Source organism: Aethalodelphis obliquidens, unplaced genomic scaffold (assembly GCF_003676395.1).
Source record: "Aethalodelphis obliquidens isolate GAN/ISIS:26980383/991018 unplaced genomic scaffold, ASM367639v1 scaffold44, whole genome shotgun sequence".
In the NCBI taxonomy this organism is placed as follows: domain Eukaryota; kingdom Metazoa; phylum Chordata; class Mammalia; order Artiodactyla; family Delphinidae; genus Aethalodelphis; species Aethalodelphis obliquidens.
In genome coordinates, this window is record NW_020837988.1 from 5,129,748 (window position 1) to 5,145,359 (window position 15,612).

General features: G+C 46.5%; 1 protein-coding gene across 8 annotated transcripts in view; it reads right to left on the reverse strand.

Annotated features, from left to right (window-relative positions):
- Positions 1-15,612, reverse strand: part of SLC39A11 (solute carrier family 39 member 11) — a 416,650-nt gene that overhangs the window by 160,176 nt on the left and 240,862 nt on the right. The gene's annotated exons all lie outside the window — the stretch shown is intronic.

The window sequence follows — 15,612 nt, forward strand, 5'->3', positions numbered from 1 at the left end:
AGGCTTCAGTAGTTGTGGCTCGCAGGCTCTAGAGCGCAGGCTCAGTAGTTGTGGCCACGGGCTTAGTTGCTCCGCGGCACGTGGGATCTTCCCGGACCAGGGATCGAACCCATGTCCCCTGCCTTGGCAGGCAGATTCTTAACCACTGCGCCACCAGGGAAGCCCACATTCCATATTTTTGAAATAGGGAGTTAACAAATTATCAACTGAAAAAAAATGCACAACCTAAAAGCTGAGAATTATGTTTTATTTGGTGGACTTGCTGAGGACTTCAGCCCAGGAGACAGCCTCTCAGATGGCTCTGAGGGAGGCTTCGAAGAGGCAAGCGGGGGAGCCAGGATATACAGGAATTTTTGCAAAAATAAAAAAAAAGTCAGAACATCAAAAGAAAAACCTGACATCTGTATGGGAAGATGCAAGCATCTGGCTCATTGAAATCATGCCTTTGATGTGTACCTTAACCATCTAGGGCCAGTCTCCTGTTTTTGTCCATCCCAAATCCCCTCAGGGTGCACAGTCCAGGGTGGCTACAGTGGCTGATGGCTTGATGGCCTCAACATCCTTTGTTTACGGACATGGCAGGTGACATTCTTTGTCCTCAGAATCAAAGGGCATCAAATTTCAGTTAAGCACGATGAGATGCTTCCGTTCTTGAGATCTGTTGTACCACACTGTACCAACAGTCAACAACAATGTGTTGTACACTAAAAAAATTTGTTAAGAGGGTAGATCTCACGTTAAGTAGGCTTACCATAAGAAAATAAAATTTAAAAAGAAATATCACCTAAATAACTTTCGTAACAATTGTACCTTAGAAGAAATTTTTAAGTGCAGATTCTTGGAACTCATGGTAGACCTGGGCAGGGCTCAGGAGTCTGCAGGTATGACAGACACGTTAGAAAACATAACTTAGGGGACAGAGAAGGATCCAGGAAAACGATGGAAACCCATTAGCAATGGACCCCCAAGCTTGCTATGTCCAGCCCTGGTCTCTTGCCAACTGTTCACTGGGCGTCTTCACTTGTGGGTCTCATCATCATTTTGCTCACCTTGCACTGAATGGAACACATCACCTGATGCCCCAAATGTGTTCCCACTCTTGTAATCGCTCTTAGGATAACCAATTCCGTAATCACCTCCACTTACCAAATGAGGAACGTGGGAGCAAGCATCAGTGCAGAAAGCCCAAGGAACCCACACTGTTCCAAGGGGACCCAGGGGAAACCCATGGAGGGATGCTGGGGGAGTGAGTGCGGAGGGGACGGGGCACGGAGGTGTGCTCTGCCTGGGGGATAACGTGCCATGCCTTCGCTCAACGGTCCCTGACTCTGGTCCAAAGCACATGAACAAGAACAGAACATCCGACCCAGACAGAGCTACCTGGCACTTTTCTTGAAATTATCAGAGTGTAGCATTTACCCGCCCTAAACCCCCCTGGCAAGTTCTCCCCTGCCCACCAAAATCTGTCCCCCATTTTTCCACTGCAGCCCCCAGCCTGCGGAGAAGTCAGGTCTGGGCTCAGCAGAGCTTGTAGGACCGCCAGTGCCAGAGGCAGGTAGCAGGGGTGGACTACACATAGCAGTGTGCCTGCCGCCATGGCAACCCACAGGGATGGGGAAGAAGGTGCTCAGCTAACTGAAACCCAGGCAACGTTTTAACTCAAACCCCGAGGAAGTTAGTGCTCCGTTAGATTTTTCTCCTGTCCTCTTTCCCCACACCCCGTCTTTTCTTGTCACCAAGTGGCTTTAAACCATCTCCTCCCTCCACCCACCCCTCAAAATCACCTCCGAAGATGAGGCTTTTGATGAACCACTGAGCCCAATCTCCCTCCCACACAGCACACGTAGGCACAGGGCAGCCTGAGAACCCCGCTCTGTCAACTCTCCATCTCAGAGGAAATTCTGTTTGCCCCAAAGATTCTTTGGAACGCCTTGGCTTCCCTATCACCGCCTCACTGCAGGAACCCAGGACAGATATTGTCACATGGTAGTAGGACTGAGAATCACCTGGTGAATTTTAAAGGCAGGATCTTCGGCTCCGTCCCTAGAGAGTTGACTTTGGCAAATCGGGGGCCAAGCATAAGCGTCTGTATCTTTTTTTCCAGCACCCTGAGGAGTCTTGATATAAATAGATATAAATAGATCATTTCTGGTGAGAAATGTACACCAACCAATTTGGGGTTTTCCCATGGCTCTGTATTTCACGGGGCAGGCTGAGCTCAGCTAAAGCTGGACATTTAAATGGCCTCTTGCCCATGAAATGAGCCACAGACTGTGAAAGGGTTAACAGGAGACCCCTGCTGCTGCAAGGTGAGTTCCCTAACACATGTTCTGAATATGCTGGATGCACATGGGAAACACCTCCTAGGTTCCTCACCCTCAGGGCATGACTTCTCCAAGCTGCGAGGTGGGACAGGAAAACAAACACGCTCAGAACCCCAAACATTCGCGAAGAACTCAACGCTTATAAAATGAGTCCCTACGCAAAAGTTCCCTCCCAGCCTAACAGTTTAACAGAAGTCCTAACCCACCTCTTACGTCAGTCAGGTCTTCAGGATCGTGGACATTTGTTTATATTTTCATTTCCTTGTCAAATGTATGGAAACGTCAAATCACAAGTCATGAAAAAGATACAAGTTCGTGAAGCTGCAGGAAGTGAGGGTGAAGGATGGCTTGTTGCCTGGCAGAACCTGGAACACAGAGGACCTGGAGAACAACTGAAGACGAGACGTAGCAGAATTTGTTTGCAGATTTAAGTCTCTGCCCAAGATATGTCAGTTTTCAGCGAGATTAAAGATGACGATAAAACCAAAATCTCCCTCCACAAACACCTAGAAATGATGCATGAAATAAACAAATCAAAAGGATTTCAAATACACATCTGAGCTTGCAACAAAGAAAGGGAATCAGGAAGCATAAGGAGGCTAGAAACCAGAGCCTATACAACAAAACCAGTCCAGAGGCTGCCTAGGGATTAACAAGGTTTCCAAGAATAGGTCCTGGGTGTTACTGTCCACCTGGGGGCCTTGGGCCACATCAAGTAGGAGGTGAAATTCTACAAATGCAAGTGTCATAAAATTCTGTCCCTGTGTGGAAGAGTGGGTTAGAGAAGAAAGTCCACCCAGCTGCACAGAGGGGCAAAAAAGATGACTAGATGTTTCTGCCTGGTCTCTGGAGGAAAAAAGAAATACTTGTAAAATTAAAACCTTGGGCTTATACTTTGAACAGGTCGGACTTCTGAGTTTCTGCTTTCTATATGGGCTAGGAAACCCCAATCTGTACATCACTGTAGAAATTGGTTCTAGGCTAATGTTATTGCAAAGAGGTCTTACATAAACAAATGCAAAACTACTCTGAAGGGTTTCCCACGAGGTGGACACTAGGAATCCTTAAGGAAAAATGCAGCCCACTAGAGAAGGATTGATGGTAAAATGTTACAAAGCCTAGAAGAAAACAACACACTACGAATTGGAGTCAGTGGACACACACAGAGGGAGACACATAGCCTTTATGTAACAGACATGATTTAAAACATACATGCACCCCAATGTTCACAGTAGCATTATTCATAATAGCCAAGATATGGAAGCAACCTAAGTGTCCATCAACAGATGAATGGATAAAGAAGATATGGTATATATACAATGGAATACTACCCAGCCATAAAAAAGAATGAAATTTTGCCATTTGTAATGACATGGATGGACTTGGAGGGTATTATGCTTACTGAAATAAGCCAGACTGAGAAAGACAAATACTGTATGATATTCCTTATATATGTAATCTAAAAAGTAAAACAAGCTAGTGAAAATAACAAAAAAGACAGACACATGGATACAGAGAACAAACGAGTGTTTGCCAGTGGGGAGAGGGAAGGAGGGAGGGGCACGATAGGAATAGGGGATTAAGAGGTACAAACCATTATGTATAAAACAGATAAGCTACAAGGATATATTGTACAACTCAGGGAACACAGCCAATATTTTATAATAACTGTAAATGGAGTATAACCGTTAAAAACTGTGAATCACTGTTGTACACCTGTAACTTATATAACATTATACAACAACTGTACCTCAATTATATAAATATAATATATAATATATGCCTAACCTGATTAAAGATATAAGAGAAGAAATTAAAACCATAAGAAAAGAAGCACATGTAACAAAGAAAAGGCAGACATCTTAACAAGAACCCACTAGGACAATTAAAAAATAAAAAAACTATAGTCATTTCACTGAAAAACTCAACAGACAAGTTAAATTGTAAACTAGGATCAACTCAGGGACTTATCAATGGACTAGAGAGTAGATCTAAAGCACAGAAAAGTAAACGGATGGACAACGTTAAGAAATGCTTAAGACACATGGGAGATAAATAAGAACACAGGATATACATCTAAGTTATAATAACTGTTGCAGGAGAAGAAAATAAAGAATATGAGGGAGAGGCAAACTTGAAGAGATAATTACTAAAAAAACTTTCCCGGAATAGTATAATAATAAAACGAGCATTCAGACTAAAAGAGCAGTCCAAGTCTTAAGCAAAACAAACACACACGTGCGCGCGCACGCACACACACACACACAAAGCTACGTCATACTGAAAATAAAAAACACCAAAACAAGTGAAAAACGTATAAGCAACCAGAAAACTGAAATAAGGCTGCTGTCGTATGGATTTTTATGATGCATGCAGAGAATATACAACCCATAACACAGTTCTTTAGTTTCATGGAAGCAGTCTAAATGGAATAATATTGTCAAAATGCTAAAGGAAATAAACATTTCTGTCAACCTAGAAATTTAAGCAACTCAGTTTTTCTTTCAAAGGTCAGACCAAAATAAAGATATTTTTAGATGAGACTAAGATTTTTCCCTTCATGGATCCTAAGTGAAGAAATATTAAAGGAAAAATAAAAGAGAATCCAGGAAGGAGTGCAATGCAAGAAGCAATAGTGAAGAAATTAGCAAAATGTTGGAAAATAGATTATTAAAAAAACAATAATGCTAATTGGTAAAAGCTGAATTTCATTAAAATAAAAGACTTCTGCTTTGCCAAACACAGTATCAAGAAGGAGAAGACAAACCACAGACTAGGAGAAAAATCTTTGCATAAGGAACTGTTATCCAGAATATACCAGGAACTATTAAAACTCAACACATAGAAAACAAACAACCCAGTTCAAACAAGGGCCAGAGACCTTAGAAGACTCCTCGCAAAAGAAAATATACAAATGGAAAATAAGCATATGACAAGATGTTCCACGTGATATGTCATCAGGAAAATGCAAATTAAAACAAAAATGGGGGACTTCCCGGTGGTCCAGTGGTAAAGAATCCTCCTTCCAATGCAGGGGATGTGGGTTCGATCCCCCGTCGGGGAACTAAGATCCCACGTGCCGTGGGGCAACTAAGCCCGCAAGCCACAACTACTGAGCTCATGCGTCTCAACTAGAGAGCCTGTGTACCACACACTACAAAGTCCACGCGCCCTGGAGCCCGGGCACCACAACTAGAGAGAAGCCCGCGCACCACAACGAAGAGCCCATGCTGCAACAAAAGATCCCGCATGCCTCAACGAAGACCCCGCGTGCCACAACTAAAGACCCGACACAGCCAAAAAAATAAAAATAAATAATAAAACAAAAATGGGATACTGTTACAAACCTATTAGAACAGCCAAAATCCAGAACACTGACAACACCAAATGCTGTCGAAGATGTGGGGCAACAGGAACGCTCCTTCACTGCTGGTGGGGATGCGAAACGGTACAGCCACTTTGGAAGGCAGTTTGGTGGTTTCTTACTAAGCTAAACATACTTTTACCATATGATCCAGAAATCCTTCTCCCTGGTATTTACTCAACGGAGTTAAGAAACTTGCACATAGATGTTTATAGCGGCTTTATTCATCATTGTCAAAAACTGGAAGCAACCAAGATATCCTTTAGTAGGTGAACGGATAAATAAAATTCCTTTAGTAGGTGAACGGATAAATAAAATTCCATCCAGACAATGGAATATTCCTCAGCACTAAAAAGGGATGAGCTGTCAAGCCATGAAGACATGGAGGAACCTTAAATGCATATGAAAAGGCTACACAGATTGTATGATTCCAACCATATGACATCCTGGAAAAGGCGAAACTATGGAGACAGTAAAGCGGTCAGCGTTCTCCAGCAGGTAGGAGGGAGGAACAGATGACACGGTGGAGCACAGAGGATTTTAGGGCAGTGAAAATACTCTGTATGATACTATAATGGTAGATACACGTCATTAAACATTTGTCTAAACGTATAGATCGTACAACGCTAAGAATGAACCTTAATGCAAACTATGGGCTTCGGGTGATGAGGATGTGTCAACGTAGGCTCATCAGTTGTAACAAATGCACGACCCTGATGGTAATGGCGATAACGGGGGAGGCTATGAATGAGTGGGGCAGGGGGTGTATGGGGAATCTCTGCACCTTTAGTTCCATTTTCCTGTGAGCCTAAAACTTCTCTAAAAAATAAAGTCTACTTAAGAAATAGCAATACGAGTGACTAATTTGAAGGTATTAAAACAAAGGGTACAACAAAAATATTAGAAAAATAACATGGACGATGAGGGGGTAAACCAAGTTAAAGCATCCTACGGTCCTTCAATTGTTAGGGAGAAGAGCAGAGATACTGATTAATTCTGAATGTCACTGGGTCAAGTATGCGTGTTAAAAAAAGTAAAGGTAGCCACAAAAGAAAGAAATTGAATTAAAAACTTCCAAACTGGGGGGGCTTCCCTGGTGGCGCAGTGGTTGGGAGTCCACCTGCCGGTGAAGGGGGCGCAGGTTTGTGCCCCGGTCCGGGGGGATCCCGCATGCTGCGGAGCGGCTGGGACCGTGGGCCATGGCCGCTGAGCCTGCGCGTCCAGAGCCTGTGCTCCGCAACAGGAGAGGCCACCACAGTGAGAGGCCCGCGTACCACAAAAACAAAACAAAACAAAACAAAAAACTTCCAAACTGGGAATTCCCTAGCAGTCCAATGGTTAGGACTCTGCACTTCCACTGCAGGTGGTCTTGGGTTTGCTCCCTGGTCTGGGAACTAAAATCCCACATGCCTCGGCATGGCCAAAAAAAAAAGTTCCAAACTAATAAAGACTAAGAAAAAAAAGAGGGAGATAAAGAAAAATCAATCAACCCCCAAAGAGTACAAAAAAAAAGGGAAGAAAATGCATGGTAAATAAAAAGGACAAAAGAAAATGTTGAGAAGCAGTCTCCATCTTGAACAAGGCCATGCCAACACCCACAGCGTGCCTCCAGGGTAAACAGCCTCTGGACGAGGCACCCATGCATGCACACATGTATACACAAACACATTAGATGCAAGACGGTATCACTGGTAAAAGTCTTGAAGGAGATCAGAATATGCCTCCCTCAGATATACCACCATGGCATACGGAGTATTTTGAGCTTAAGGTAATTGAGAAACAGAAGACACAGAAGGAACTCTCTGTCCTCTCCCTTTCTGCCCAAAAGTGGGACATAACTTTCCCTTTGTAAAGGTTATATAAATTTTCATTTGTGAAGGTGTCTCCCTTCCCTGTACCAGGAAAAGGCAAACACCAGAGATGGCTTGAACCTGGATAACAAACCTTGCTAAATAGCCCTTATCTACCATTAGTTTCCCCCCGTGTATTTGTCTTCCCACAAATTATGGGCCCTAGAAGCCCAAATCTGTTTTCTTTGTCTAGTCACTTCTCTATGATTTATTGCCTTTTGTTAAAATGGCAATATAAGCTCTCAAGGCGAACCATTTTTTGAGTTTTCATTTCTTTTCTGTGGAGCCCTCGTGCACATAAAATTAAAAATAAAATTTGTATGCTTTTCTCCTGTTAATCTGTCCCTTGTCGCTTTAATTCACATGCCCCAGACAGAACTTAAGAGTATAGGAAAAGCTTTTTTTTTTATCACGTATATTCACAAATTATCAAGGATTAAATAATCTCGATCTCATGTCTGCTATTCCAGAGAAGGAAGTGGGGGGGGGGGGGGGGGGGAGGAAGAAGCAGCAAAACACCCCAACGCTGGATGAGACTGGTATCACCTTAATATTCAAACCAGAGAAATACAACATAAGAGATAAAAAATTTTAAGCCATACTCATTTAAGAACATAGATGCAAAATACTAAGCATATAAGGGAGCTATCTTTAGTATCTTTCAAAAAGTATCTATCAAAAATCCATAGTAAATATCACATTAATGGTAAACACAGAAATCTTCTCTTTAGCATCTACATGGTATGCAGAATTCTAAAGACAGCACCCAAGATACCCCCTCCCCCCTGTGTACACACCCTGTATAACCCCTGGGACTGTTAATACAATGGATTTCACTCCTGTGATTAGTCACAATTGACCTTAAGATAGGGAGACCTGCCAGGTGGGCCTGGCCTGATCACATGAGCTCTTTAAAAGAGAGAGTTGGCTCTTGCAGGTCCCAGAGGAGAAAGTCAGTGATTTCCCTGGGGATAAGGCTCAGAAACATGCATGTCCGGGGGGCACCCCCAAGTAAGTGCCCCACTGCGGCCACCCCTGAGTGGTAGTAGCGGAAGTAACAAGGAAGCAGCAGACAGCACTTGCTGACTGGGCATTTGTCAAGAAGTACGTTTAGAAGTAAGTGGAATTAAGTGGCAGGTTCTTATAGGGAAGGGAAAAAATCGTTTCCTCTGCCCACTTAGGTTCTGAGCCGGGGGCCCTGTACATTAAACTGACAAAGAGAGATTAACAAGAGAAAAACAGAGTATTAACATGTGCAGCGTGCGCACACACGGGGGAAACTCAGTGATGAGTAACTCAAAGCGGTGGTTAGAACTTGGAGCCCATGCAGCACCTTAACAAAGGACAGCAAATTTGTAGAGAAGGGACAAGACAAAGGAGAAGAGATTTCGGCTTTTAGGAATGACAAACTGAGAAGGTCAATGTACAGGGGAACTAATGGAAGAAAAGGGTTGTTTTCGGAAGGCCTGTTACAGATTCCCTGGTGCCTTCTCTGGGCTGATAAGAGTCTCTGGAGGTGGAGTCCTGCCCTTCCTAATGCAGGGAGGGTCTCCTTCTCACGGGCAATCTTATGTCCTATTTTTAGGTAGAAAGAGGGAGGTCAGAGAGCGCGTCCCGCATCTGCCATTTCTGAGGTGTTTTTAGCTCCAAGTAATCAATACGCCCAAGTGGCATATTTTGGGGTGGCATGCTCGGATCCCCTATGTTCTCAAATACTGGTGTGCCTGTTAAATATGGAACCCTGGGCTCCTTCCCCTGAGAATCTGGTACTGGAAGCCAGTGGCAGATTCCTATTTCTAAATTGCATTTTTTTAAATTGATTTTCTTCATATGAAAAGAGCATAAAGAAGAAAAGAAAATGGTATGTAATCCCACTGCCCAGATAATCTGTGCTGACATTCCAAAGCATAAAAGTCATAGAGATACATGGTTAGAAATGCAAATCGAACAGAAAGGGCTGAAATGAAAACTCGGAGTCTCTCTTCCCTAGGTAACCAGTGACCACAGATCTTAATGCAGGCTTTCAGAAAAAAAATATTAGATTAATACCAGGATTTATCTCCTTTTCCCTACCCAGAAGAAATAAGACTGTATCCAGTTTTGTAGTTTGCTCTTTTTGTTTAATATAACCTGCAGATTTTCCTACACATCTGCACTTAAAAAAACCTACCTTGTTCATTTAAGTAGGTTTAAAGGAAGGAAGGAATCACATCTGCAATCAGTGTTTGCGGTGATTCTAATGCGGGGCGTCAGCAGAGCGCGCTGAGAAAGCCTGACCGCACTCTCTCTGCTTGCAATGTCAATCCACGCAGAGGCTTTGGAAACGCCATCCGCTTCTCCCTAACAGGCAGAGCCCTGGAATCTCTCTGAATGGCCTGCACCTTGTCACTGCTGTCACAGTACAGGTGGGTAGATATTCCTGTCCAGACTCTCTTCATCCACCTGCAAGGGTCTCAGGATAACTGCTGGGGGGTCAGATGGCACTAAGGCAGGAAATTATTCCTGGCTTTACCTCTGAAAACGGTGTGCCCTGAAGCAATCAGTGCGCTTGCGAGGCACCATGGGTAGACCCCAAATCACCACTCATCCATCTTCAATCTCGGTTCAATGCCCAAGCGAAGGAAGAAGCCAAGAGGCTGGCCCTACACAGCCCCGGAGGCTCTCCGGAGGCAGAGAGGCCCCTCCCTCCCCTCCTCCTCGGGCCACACTCTCCTGCAGGTCTGTGGTTGACTGTTAAGTGGCTCCAAAGACAGCGTCGCTGTTGATTGGTGCGAAGCATCACTTTCCGGTCTCCCTGATCTTTCAGTTGGAAAAGGTCTGCCTGCTAATGAGCCTATGATATCCTTCCTCTAACTAGCTCCCCAAATCCCCGGCCACCCCCCTTTCCTGGCTGCAGAGATGATGCCTACCACTGGGCGATCTGCAGCGGGGAGGCCTGTGAGAGTGCCGGATGCCGGGGCCCGGGACAAGGCAGGTGATCCCATCCAGAGGACAGAGTCCTGGAGGGAAGGGGAGCTGGAAGCTGAGACCTAAATCCCAAGACTTACAGATCTTCCGGTGGGGGAGGGGGACCCAGATCTCCACCCACACCCCAGCCACATCCTCTGAGGGTGCCTTCGCCCAGGCAGGAGAGCCTGGGACACAGGCGTGCTCCACCATGCTCCCCAGGAGCGGGTCACCTGGACCAGGCAGGTCCCACTCACCAACTCTGCCAGATTCTCAGACTCGACCGTTCTCTCGAACTGAGAACACAGCACCCTGGGAGCTGTGGGGTAGCCCTTAACTCGCTGTGGCACAGCTGGCAAAACATGTTTGCAGAGTGAAGAAAACAGAAGGAAAGCTGCAGTGAGAGGCCTTGGTGGAGAGGCAGAGCAGAATGAATAAACACGGGCCCTCAGCTTTGCATTTCCTAATTGCAGTGCCCACGAGGCCCCACTGATCTCATCGCCCTTGGATTCAGTGTCCTGAAAATGCATTCTCCTTTCTTCCTCTGGCTAGTCTGGGTTTCCCTCCCTTTCAACTGCAAGCTCTTTTTTTTTTTTTGATAAAGACAAAAACCACAGTTGCGAGAAAGTCTTGACGGCTAACGGTGGAACAAGAGACTAGTAGGTGGGAAACAACCACTTAAATGTTTGCCCAGGGAAAGCAAGCCTGCGGGAGAGATGAGCATGGATGGTTTTCTCTCCGAAGAAAAGAGAAAACTCCCGAGTCCACTCCGCCTCCCCTGACGGATGCGGCGACATCTACGCTCACTCTCCCCCCTACCCCGGACCCAATTCTACACCTAAACCTAAACGGGGGCAGGGGTGGGAGGGAGCTTCGTCCTCAGCAAGGCCGGACGCTCAGAGGAGGAAGTGCCGGGGCATCTATCTCCAAGGCTGTTCCGGATGCAGAGCAACCCTCACGCCAGGAGAAAGGGGAAGACCCCGCTGCTTGGTAGTTCCAGGTCCTGTACATCTTTCCCGTTGGAGCTGATACAGGAGCCGGAAGTTATCAGCCCAGAAAAAAAAAAAAATGGAGGTGTCTGTCTCCTGCTTTCACCTTCAAAACCTTGCCCCCAGAGACACCACCAGGGGCAATCCTGAGAGGAAAGAGAGAGAGCCGTCGACAAATGAGCAGAAGTGCTCCTGATGGGGCGGGGGGGGGGGGGGGGGGGGGGGGGGCGGAACGTGGTGGCCACGCTGAGCTAGGGCCCCAGCCCTGCCCCTCCCCCTCCCCGAGAAGAAAGGGCACAGCCAGGGTCTCCCACCCAACAGTGGACAGAGCAAGCTAGACAGAGACGGTAGGGCTCGGCACCCATTCATAGTTGATTCTTTCCCCCTGAAAACATGGCCGAATCCTTTTATACCCCGAATGAAACTAAGGGATGTTACAGTGGCTGCAGGTTGAATAAACTGGGGGGAGGGAAGAAACCGCACAGCCACAACACCCAGGAGGGTGCATGTATCTCAAACACGGTAGGAGAGAAAGACAGAGCAGATCGCCGTGGAGAGAGGAGAGGAGGAAGGTGGGGGCTGCTGTGAGGAGGGAAAGCTGTGGTGCAATTAGGCTGGATGCTGGAATAACATTTTGAAGGTTGGTGGGGGGGGGGGGAGCCACAAGGAATGTAATTAAGTGAACTGCAGACATTATTTTAAATCCTGTCCACGTTAACGCTGCGTATATTCCACTTAATTCATCATTACTGAATTTGCCAGCAAAGCTGCAGGGTGAGAACTTCAGCCCAAAGCTCAATTACACCCAGGCAGAGTGGAGCACTTTTCATGTCCCCGAGAGCCGCCCGAAGAGAAAGATGCACTTTTCATAACATCCTGGGTGACAGGGACCTTTCTGAACACAGCGGCCACCCTCCTGAGGACTCCCTAGGAGGGCAGAGGGACCCTGGAACCCCCTGAGGCCGTCCAGCGTACGCCGGCCAAATGCTCTACAATCCACCCATCCTTCCTTTCCACACACACACACACACACACACACACACACACACACACACCCCTCCCACCAGTGCATGCATGCGCGCGCACACACACACACACACACCACGCATGTGTCTGTCCTCCTACATTTGTGTGGTTCGTATTCATTGCGCTGTTTGTATGTGCTCATTTATTCATGATCATTTGTCCTGAAGTCAGGGTTTCCTTCCTAGCCCATTTCCTTCCTTTTCCCCTACTGTGTTAGGCACCTCCTTCTTGGTAGTTAAACCTGGAATTTTTCTTGTGACATCATTACGCTCTGCCATGTCCAGAAACCTCCAGCTCACTGGGTGGAAATAAAGGCTGGATTGCGATGGTTGAATAAAGAATAAAAAAACCAAGGGTGACTGTGGACCACTTACAGAGAGAAGCTGGCAGAAGCCAAAGGCTTCCTACCAGGGGCTGATGTCCCCTGACCCCAAAACCAGAGTCAAGTAGGGAAGAGCCAAGGGAGCATGGCATTAAGTTCTAAACGTTGGACAGTGCTTGTTAGAACACAGTGCTAGTGGGGCCGCAATCACCGAAACTTACATCCTATGGGACCTTGGCAATTTCCCGGTGCCTACAGCCATGACATGAGCCCCCAGGCCCCAGCCAGGCACCCAGCACGAGCAGGCCCTTGGTGAGGAGGTGACCGAGAGAAAGTGCATCATGTGACTTAGTGTCCCACCTGGTTTAGATAAAACTTAACTAGGCACCATCTTACCAAAAGATTCAAAAGCATCAGCACCTCAGTCAACAAGGGCAGCACCACACGCTCGAAAGACCATTGTACGTGTCTGAGAAAGACGTGTTAAGTCTCAGTTATACTGAGAAGAGGTGGGGTGTGTTAAGGGGTGTGCTTTTGAGGGGAAACGCTGAGAAAGACTTCGAGATCATCATTCACGTCTTTCCAATGTAATTGTGTGGCCCTCTCGCCCTCTTTTCTAGCTGGCTTCCCTCTTCCCTCCTCTCTTAAGCCATTGCTTCGTGATCATCTATCACACTTGGTCTTTGAACAGTAATTCACAAGGCAAGAATTACCGGTGGCTTTATAATCAGGCCCATTCCCCTGACTCCTCTGAAGGGCAGGCAGTTAGACCCACAAAGATAAATTATTTTCACTCTGGTCAGTGTCATGTTAAAATGAGGAAAGACGGGGAAGAGAGATCCAAACCTTTCATTTGCAATTGGGTATGATGCTCACTGAAACCCACCAATTATTTTTTTCCAATTACTCGTGGAAGATAATTAGGGTGGAAGAAAAATCAGCAGCTGGGCAGAGAGAAAAACTGCAGGTGATTTTCGATGAACGGGATTTTTCTAGCCACTGGCCTGGGCTGACCCTACGGGGAGCCCATCAAACGTGCTGCCCGTGATAGATCACGGAGTCGTGACAGATTTGGACAGACAGAGCCCCAAGACGAGTGTGCTTTGTGGTGGGCTCACGTTTCACACCAAGGGCAAGTGATTGGATGGGGTTTGTCTTCACTCTGAAAACAGCACAAGCAGATCCCGCCTCTCCGGAACTGGAGGTGCTCCCCGGCAAGAAGCAAAGCTCTTGGAAACACGGTAACTGCGTCACACCGACACGGTCAGCCTTTGCTACTACCGTGAAAAGGGTGTCACTTGTCTTGGAGATTTCAGGGGAAAAGCCAGCCTGTCAGTATACAGTTGACGCTTGAACAACATGGGCTTGAACTGCGCGGGTCCATTTGTACACGGGTTTTTTTCAATGGTAAATACTGCAGTAGGACACCATCCGCGGTTAGCTGGACCACAAGCACCGAGGAACCGCAGAGAGCGAGGGTCCACTCTAAGTTATACCCAGATTTTCAACCGCGAGGAGGGTCGGAGCCCCTAACCTCTGCATTGCTCAAGGGTCAACTGTATTTTCTTTGACTATTTCAGGAAAACACACGAATGTCCAGCCCAAGGGCCTTTGTCCTATTTGAACACACCAAGCTTGCTCCTGCCTCAGAGCTTTTGTTTCTGCTTTTGAAACAGGAGGGAAGGGGGCACAAGACAAGCCTTTAAGAATGACATAGCCGTTGTGGATATGACATAAACTGGTTAGAACCGGTTAGGTCCAAGATGGTGGCAGATTCCAGTCCAGGTAGACCTTGAGCCTCACTACACACGCACTGTAATGCATTAGCTAAACGACACACCCACAGGTGCCAGGACAGTTCCAAGGCCAACCGTAAAAGGCCAAAAAGTGGGCGGTGGCCCAATTCCTGGAAATCCCCGCCCCTTCCCTAAAATAGTTGGAATACTCCTCCCACTCATTAGCCTATGAAATTACCCAGCCCATACCGGCTAACCACGACATATTTCCATATTTCGGGGCCTCTCGCCTTTTGAGACGGACCACATTCTTTCTATGGAATGTGTACCTCTCTAAATAAATCCACTTCTTACCTATCACTTTGTCTCTCACTGAATTCTTTCTGCGATGAGACATAAGGAACCTGAACTTCAGTAAGTCCCGAGACCAGGTGTGTAATTTCAATTCAAAGACAGTGGGTTCGGGCTTCCCTGGTGGTGCAGTGGTTAAGAATCCGCCTGCCAATGCAGGGGACACGCGTTCGAGCCCTGGTCCGGGAAGATCCCACATGCTGCGGAGCAACTTAGCCCGTGCGCCACAACTACTGAGCCTGTGCTCTAGAGCCCACGAACCACAACTACTGAGCCCACGTGCCACTACTGAAGCCCACACGCTTAGAGCCCGTGCTCCGCAACAAGAGAAGCCACCGCAGTGAGAAGCCCGCGCACCACAACAAAGAGCAGCCCCCACTCGCCAAAACCAGAGAAAAGCCCACACACGGCAATGAAGACCCAATGCAGCCAAAAACAATAAATAAATAAAATAAAATAATAAAATAAATTTATATTTTTAAAAAAAAAAAGACAGTGGGTTCAAGTCCCATTCTGGGTTTTGGCTAGGTTCAAGTCCCATCTGAGTTGTACGGTTTCATTTTTCCCTGTCCATCTGGTACAGCTCTCTGGGTTGTCCCCTTACCTATTCTCGGTAAATAATCGCAGGACCCCATTTAAAGCATCAACGCCCGCCAACACCCCCCTGTCCGCTTCATTTTTCCTCCCCATTACTCACTGCCATC